Source organism: Eucalyptus grandis, chromosome 3, assembly GCF_016545825.1.
Source record: "Eucalyptus grandis isolate ANBG69807.140 chromosome 3, ASM1654582v1, whole genome shotgun sequence".
Taxonomy (NCBI): domain Eukaryota; kingdom Viridiplantae; phylum Streptophyta; class Magnoliopsida; order Myrtales; family Myrtaceae; genus Eucalyptus; species Eucalyptus grandis.
The window spans coordinates 26,882,027-26,890,168 of record NC_052614.1 but is presented as its reverse complement, the minus strand read 5'-3'; the positions used below and the strand labels follow the sequence as shown (position 1 = coordinate 26,890,168).

At 37.8% G+C, this 8,142-nt stretch overlaps 1 long non-coding RNA gene across 4 annotated transcripts; it reads left to right on the top strand.

Moving 5' to 3' along the window:
• Positions 1 to 5,858: 5,858 nt before the first annotated feature.
• On the top strand, positions 5,859 to 7,529 carry LOC104430291. 4 transcript variants are annotated; one of them, XR_005549265.1, is made up of 3 exons: positions 5,859 to 5,899; positions 6,032 to 6,351; positions 6,470 to 7,529. It is a non-coding gene; the product is annotated as an uncharacterized LOC104430291 (long non-coding RNA). The 4 variants fall into 4 exon arrangements; XR_005549266.1 differs by lacking the exon at positions 5,859 to 5,899 and having other exon boundaries at positions 5,906 to 6,351; positions 6,470 to 6,826; positions 6,918 to 7,529; XR_005549267.1 differs by lacking the exon at positions 5,859 to 5,899 and having other exon boundaries at positions 5,906 to 6,211.
• The last annotated feature ends 613 nt before the right edge of the window (positions 7,530 to 8,142 follow it).

Here is an 8,142-nt window from a genome sequence, read left to right as displayed (position 1 = left end):
AAACAAGTGATATTTTTGTTTAGGGTTTGGGATCGACTCATTATTTTAAATACAGTAATTGACTAAATTGGTCGTCAAGATTTAGGTGTCAATGACGTTGAGAAGCCTCCACATCTTAAAGGCTTCTTATTTTCGATGAGTGATTGCTTGTAAATAGCAACCTGGCTGACTCAAAGCGGGCATTTACAGGCTCTCCAACTGGCGATGAACCTGACACCAACCCTGTCTAGTAGAACAGCCATAGAGAAGATGGACAAACAAGAAAGAGGGGTCCTCGAGTCATGCCTGAGAACAATGGAGATCGACATGGTGGTTCAATAATGCCAATGGTGTTCATCATTAATGCGGCGCTAGTTGTGGCCAGCGGCCGCTGTGGTCAAAGGTGTGACAGCGGCGGTGGTTGATGCCGATGGGTTTAGGGCGGAAGTTAGGCTGGGCTCATGGCAAAATCCGGCTGAAGGGATAGTAGATTGGTACAGTGTGTGGAATAGCATATCTCCACTCGGTCAATTACAAGGGACCATTGGGCTTAGATCAAATTATAGTCTATGCATGGGAGAGTGTGCTAAAATATTTAAGATTTTCTTTGTTTAGGATTAAGTAGAAGTAAAAGAAAAGTGAAAGTGAAAGTTTTTTTTTTTTTTTATTTTCCTCCAAAATTAAAAATTGTACCCAAATTTTAAAATAAAAATGTCCAACTTACGTATTAACACTTTCTTATTGTGAAAGTTTTAGGTGCTTTTATTATAAAAATCTAATATGCTTTTGTCAAAAAAAATTACATTGAGTGAAAAACAAAATTAAAAGTCTATGCAAACAACCCCAACAATTTCATGATTTAATAGTTCAAACTTTTTGAGTGGCCGCATAGTAGTCTCGTAGAATCTTACACTAACCTCATAGATCAATCCCTTGTTACCATGTAAATAGTAGCTAATTCTCCATTTATTTCACGTAAAATAATTAATTTAGAAAATATTTTTCTCAAATCAATCCCTTATATAAACACAATAATTATGCAATTTAGAATATTTTCATCATTGACTACAATCTATATTTATACATATTTGTGGATGATAAAAATAATTTTTGTTCATTTATTTATGTAAGCAATACGACGATCAATTTTTGAGAAAATATTTTCACACAAATTCATTTTTTTGTGAAAAGAATAAAGCCTAAAACATTCACCACATTGTTCCAAACACTAATCTCTAGAGATAAGGCATTGCGTCTCATCGCGACGGCTATTGTTCGTCTACCCCTCTCAAGTCTAGCACTGAACATGACTTTGGCTGCATCTGATCATGGAATGTCTAGACTAATTACTTGCGAATATGACTTAATAAAAATTTTCTAGACTTTCTATATCCCACTCGACGTGTGGAACATGACCGTATAAACCACTAGCAATTGCCGCGCTCCTTAGCCTAAGCCAAATTGATTTGAAAGAGGACAAAGATTGCTTCGTCGCAATCCTTGTTTCAACAGCTGCCCATACTTTCCGAAACCTCTCTTAAATTCTGGAGCATTTCTTTCTTAAAACATCATTATTAAAACTCGTCTAATTTCCCGGTCCGTTATTCATAAGGTTCAACCATCAAATTGGACCAAACGATGAAATTGGACCGAGTTTAATGCTCCAGCGCCATGCCGCCAAACACATTCTTAATGCATCGGCCCCACGCAACACATATATATGCCTGCCCTAGCAACCCTATCCTAGTGGGAATTAAGGACCCATCTAATCTAAATAGGAATTTGATTAATTGTTACCCACCCTCTATTCATGCTTCCATATATAGCAGTAATCCTATTCGAGCTCATGCATCTTTCTACTTGAAATATCAGCGATGGAGGAGTCCCGTGAGTGCAAAGTTCCAGCAGCAATTCTTGCCATTGGCACAGTCAACTCTTCAAACTGTTTGAATTAGGACAACTATCCTGACTTCTTGTTTTGCGTCACCAACACCCAGCATTTGACCGATATGAAGGAGAAGTTCGTCCGCATTTGTAAGCCCACATGCTTGTTTCAGATCATCCAAAAAACAACTTTCTTGTGCTTTTAAGTCCAAGAGTGTGTTGTTTTACTGTGCATTTCAATTACATAAAAAGAAATTAATATTTAGAGAAGATAAGCGTTGAATTCTCGAGATTAGTTTCCATGGCCACTCTATTATTAGTTATGATCATAGTAATTACATTTCAATTGCATGACTAGGTACCTTTCAAAATGGGCTATAGTGATTAAGGGTGATTGGTTCTTAGATAGGTAGGTTCCAGACCTGAAATTTAGAACTTAGCCTTCTATAACTAACTCCCAGTTTTGGAATTTAAAACCTGCCATATCTTCCCTATAACCGGATGTAAAGCCTACCATGTTTTACCGGTCCAATTCCAAGATCTACTTGAGAATCTTTTTTTCTTTTTCTTTTTTTCGGTTTCATTTTTTACAGTAAAATTATATGAGCAACAAATATGAAATATTCCTAGGAATCATGTTTAATGATTCACTGCAGCTAACATAATGCAAACACACTGGTACATTTTCAACAACACATCTGTAGTAGCTATGAAATATACCAAAAATCATGTTTAATTACCTTACAGCTTAGTTAACATCACGCAAACACACCATTATGTTTTCAAATAGAACAATAAGAGGAAATATTTCAAGATTGCAACTCAAAAAACATTTCGTTGAGCAAGTTTTGTGTATTTAACCAAAAATGAGAAGGTTACGGTGCACAGCTCATAACCATGCACGGTTTGTGTATATCAACCCAACTCATAAGGTCATTTGTATTTGTAAAATAAATATAGAATAATCCAAACTAATAAGGAAAATTACCAAAAAAGTCATAAATTGAGAGTGAGAGAGAGAGAGAGAGAGAGAGAGAGAGAGAGAGAGAGAGAGAGAGAGAGGGCAATATAAAATATTAAAAGTTGTATGCAGGTGCTCGCTGACATCCATGTCAACACTAGTCGATCAAACGTGGTTGGTTGAATTGAATTTGCACAATTATAAAGGATTTAAAACTGATTTGGTAAAAAAAATAGTGTATGACTAAATTGGAAAAATTACAATTAATTTAGGACTTTTTCGGTAATTTCCCCAAACTAAAGGAGAGGCCTCATTGCTTGGTGTACATAGAGAGACTAAATATAACCTCAGTTTCCTAAACAATGAGACTCTTTAAACTACCTATTTTAGGATGCTGGTTTCTGTATGCATTTCACTTTTTTCTCCAAAATATGTGAGATTATCTAATTTATTCTATGGACTTATTCCCGTTTGCCATTCATCAAAATTAGCGATGGCAAAATGATACTAGAACCAATAGTTTAAATCCTATTTAATTGGGAATCATAAATGGATTGTCCTTAGTTTTAAAATAAGCTCAAGTGAGTCATAAATAAATTACCTAACAACTAAATGGATCTATCAACCCAAAAAGAAAAAAAACAACTAAATAGATCTTAAACGAGCCATAACTGGGTTACCTAGTAAACTTAAGTGAATCATAAACATCGTCTTTCAAAGAATTCATAACTTTTTTATGTTTCTTTATCTTCTATGAAATTCGGCAAGGTCAGCCCCAACTGACCCTTGCCAGTCATAGGCTTGTCGACGCCAAGTGAGGTTCGTGAAGCTCTTGCCGATCACGAGTGAGGGTTGCGATCCATGCCTGAACATGGCAACAACCATGACCCTTGCCCGCAAGCCAACTCGCTTGCAGTTAGCAAGGTGAAAAGTGTTTTAACAAATGGGTGTAGGTCAAAGAATTTGTATTACGAATAAATGGATCAGAAATAAATTGATTAGTTGATATGGATCGGATCATTTATAACCCGACTCACTCTTCTTCTTCTTCTTCTTCTTTTTTATCAAAACCCAACTCATTTGTTTGAGAGTTCTAATCAATATAAAGAAACAAAGAGATTAAAACTGTACTAGATGCTTTTGTCACATCAACACCGTTTTGATTTGGCTGAATTCAGAAAATGACAGTTTTACCTGTCATCCTTTTTATGTTGAAAATGGACTAGACATAATCAAAGTGAGCTATGACTAACCACATTATGATAACCAAATTATTAAAAGTAAAGACATCTTTAGTAAACAATCTTGCCTGCTGTACATAATACATATACTGTCTCTTCTACTAGTGCAAACAAATCTAAATGACGGACATAAACCTTCATCCCTGTCTAACAATGCGTCCCTCTCCATCTGTCTTCGACTTTTAACAAGATCATTTGACTCCACAAGCACGCCCACCTTGGTATGTAGACACCAGGCCAATGAAATGCACGATAACTTCACTGTCTATATAAAACGCAAGCCAAACTTCTGATGGGTGACTTAAATAAGAATGTTTACAGACTGAAATTTTAATTTGTCGGAGCTAGAATATCCAATTATAATTCCCCGAATACCCTTTTTCCGATCTATACTCTCCCATCCAATTAAGACATAATGATTCTAGAATTTAGTCAATAATGGGTTCAGATGCACTAGGCTTTTCATTTCTTTTAACTCATCCTAAACTCTAGCATATTTTTCAACGATGCTGATGGCAATGCTTTTCTATGAGTAATGGTTCTTCAAAATTGATTCGGCTTTCTGATGATGCTTCTTTGATGGTGAGAAATCTGCGATAAAGAAACGATATTTTCACTTGAACGAAGAAATTCTCAAGCAAAACCCAGCTTTATGCTCTTACGGTGCCGTATTGCTAAACTCACGTCAAGATTTGACGATCGACATGATCCCGAAGCTCGGCATGGAAGCTGCGGCGAAAGCCATCAAAGAATGGGGCCAACCGAAGTCGACCGTCACCCACCTTGTCTTCTGTTCCTTCTCCGGCATGGACATGCCCGGCGCGGACCTAAAACTCCTCAAAATCCTTGGCCTTCGACCTTCAGTCAACCGGATCATGCTCTATAGCCTCTGCTGTAATGCCGGTGGAACCGTCCTCTGAAAAAAATTGGGTCTTCTAGAAAATAATCTTAATTGCAATGCTATAAATACTTAAAGGCTGGGAAGGGCCAAAGGTAATTAGAATGATTTAATTTTAGGGAATCTATTTTTGGAATTGATTTGATATAATTTGGAAAGGTGGGGATTTGATAGCCTAGCAAGGTAGGGATAAAATTGAAAGAGGAAAAAAGGCGAGCATGAATTCATCGAAATGAGGATTAATTATATTGTTGAAATTCGACGGACATCACAATCCCCTTTGAAAATATGGACCATCATGCAATTTAATAAGTTCTTGTGTTCCATGTAAGAAAGACTGCCACATTACAATTTCTAAATCAACAATGTTTTGGATTCTAGATAGTCATCAAATAAAGAAAGTTGTTCTTGGGATATTAAGAAAAGAACAAATTCCAATAAAAGACACAGCCTTATAAAACGATAGATATCACATTTAAAAATTAGATGACAGTTTTCAGCTAAGCGAAATAAGCTAGGTGAAAATAATTTTCAAATTAAAATATATGGGTCGGTAGGTATGTAGTAATATTACCCCTAAATTTTTTAAATCCAAATAATATTATTTTCAATCACTAAATTTCGGCGGGAAAGCCAGGACACGACCGTTAGCAACCGACTGACACGTGGTCGAAGATGATTCGTAGCGGGCGTCCATCCTGAATTCTCTCACGGCGAGCGTGTCAAGCAACGGTCGAAATTCCTAAACTGAAGAGTCAGCAGATCACAGCCGTCAAATCACGATCCTCGCTGCGGATACATTTTTACATCAACGGTCGACCCGAGGTCGGGTATCCTTTCTCCTCTCGTGCTCATTCGTATCCGTTGCTCTCGTTCCGCGTTCCTGGTTCTACTCTCTCTCCCCATGGCTTCTTCTGCAATTTCGTCATCGTTGATGTAGGCGTTCTTCATCGGCCCTTCCTTCTTCTCCTTTTGTTTTTTGTTTTCCGCTTCTAGATTGATTGATTGATTGATTTTGTTGATGGTGTCCTCATTTTGCTTTCTTCTTTCTTGTCTGATTTTGTGAAGCATCATCTGGTTGCGGAGATCCTTGAGGGTTTCGCTTGGCCTACGATTCCTACTGGTTATCGGAATTCTTTGGTTTACGCCTCATCCTTTGATTGCTTAGTGATTCATCGGGCGATCGATTGAACTTTGCGTTGCTGTTTTTGACCAGCTTATTCTGGATTCTCGTTGTTCGGTGAATTGGTAGTGCAATACTTTTCCACTTCTGATACAGTGATTGTCGGGGACATTTTACAAATGACCTTGTTTTGTAGGTGATATGGGTTGTTTTCAGTTTGTAGTGCTACCTTGAGGGCCTAATTTCTGAATATGCTAGGTTCTCGGTATGAAGACTTTTCTGACAGGACCTAAGTTATGCTTCGTTGCAAACTGTTAGCATCTCATTCTGAAAAGATGAACTGGTGCTGTGATTTTTGCCTAATTTCTGAATATTCCACGTAGGTACCTTTCATAACTAGAAGGTCTCTTTCTTCTCGTGCTTCATTCATGATTGGCATATGTGATCAGGCCTCACATGGGGACGTACACAGGACAGCCATCTAGACATAACTCCCTTGGCATTGCTTGCACTCTGACCGGTTCTCTCCTTTCTGCTGATTCTCTTGTTTCTTATCCATCACAAAGCTGTGTTGTGCCTTGTATGCTGTCAGCAGACGTGGCTGGTCTGGCTGGGAGAAGCAGACACTTGGTGCTTGGATGGCCTGTTTGTCAAATTTTGTAGTTATTTTTAGATGGGTGAAACTGAAGGGTTAGATGACAATCCTGCATAAGCCTTGGTTTGAGGTCTTAACATATCTGGTAAGCATGGACCCCTCCTGATCTCTTATGATACCTAATGTACGATGGGCGAACTTCTACTGCTTATAAATTTATCGATTTCCAATTGCAGCGTGATCATTTGCCAATGATGATCTTTTGACCAGGAATTCTAATTCATGGTTCTACTGTATCTCATCGCCTCTATGAAGTCATCTTCCTTGTAATTGGAGATACTAAATGATTGCCTTATGATTGGTTTCATTTGCTTTGGTGTTTGCTTTGAAGGCATGAATTTTGAAGCATCTGGCTGGGTCTTTTTTAAGGACAATGTTGGCGACAGCTCCGATTTTATACAGAAAGGTCTATCCAAGCTATTAAGGTTCGAACGCTGATCGTATCGACTAATTTTGTGGCTTCCATGCTATACGGACTTGTTCAGTTGTTAGAGAATCCAGTTTAGAGCGATCCCACTAAGGACCGTGTGAGGATGCAAATTGAACAAAACTGTTAGAGAATCCTAGTTCTTTAGTTGGGAAGGCAGGAGGTTATTAATTAATGCAATTACGTTTAGTTGAGAAACTGAATTTTGTTTTTTTTTCCTGTGGATTGGAGCGATGAGCGATGTCTGGATCTTTCCATAGGGATCGTCTGTTTTTATTTTTATTTTTGGGGAGATGCAATGAACGTCTAGTTCTCTTCCTGTTGTAAATTATTTGTTTCTACTTTGAATTGGTTTGGTGCAGTCCGTAGAAGCATTCTTGTTGGGATTCTCTTTATATTGAAGTTCCGTTGGTATAAATTTGCCCGACAAATTAGTTTTATATTGCTTCGTGTTGAAAAGTTACTAGGCCATCAGCTTGCACGGTCCCTCTACATGGATTTATCCCTTGACTTTCTCCAAAACTCCTATTCTGTTATCTTTGTTTTCTGTGGAATATGGCTCTATTTTGTGACTTCAAAACTATATCTGCAAGGTTGCTTCAGGTAGGGTTCATGTGTTGTATGAGCTATACCTGATGTTGAACTCGAGAAGAAAAACTAATTGGTTCGTTGACTTCACAAAGAAATTGAGCCTTCCTGCAGGATATATATTGTATAGGCCCGAAACGAGATGGAAGGCTGTGATCTCTGGATAAAATTCTGCTTACAAACGAAGAATCTAGCGTTAGCGAAGTATATAAGCTAGTGGAATATATAAGTTAGTGGAATACCTGATGGAGCTTGTATAATTCTGCTTGTAGACATATTTGTATCTTGTCGGTTGCTCACTTTGTTGAGCAAATTGTGTAACTTTGTATCGTAGCACAAGAGTTGTGGTTGGCCAAAAATGAAGCATGAATTGTGCATATAGCACT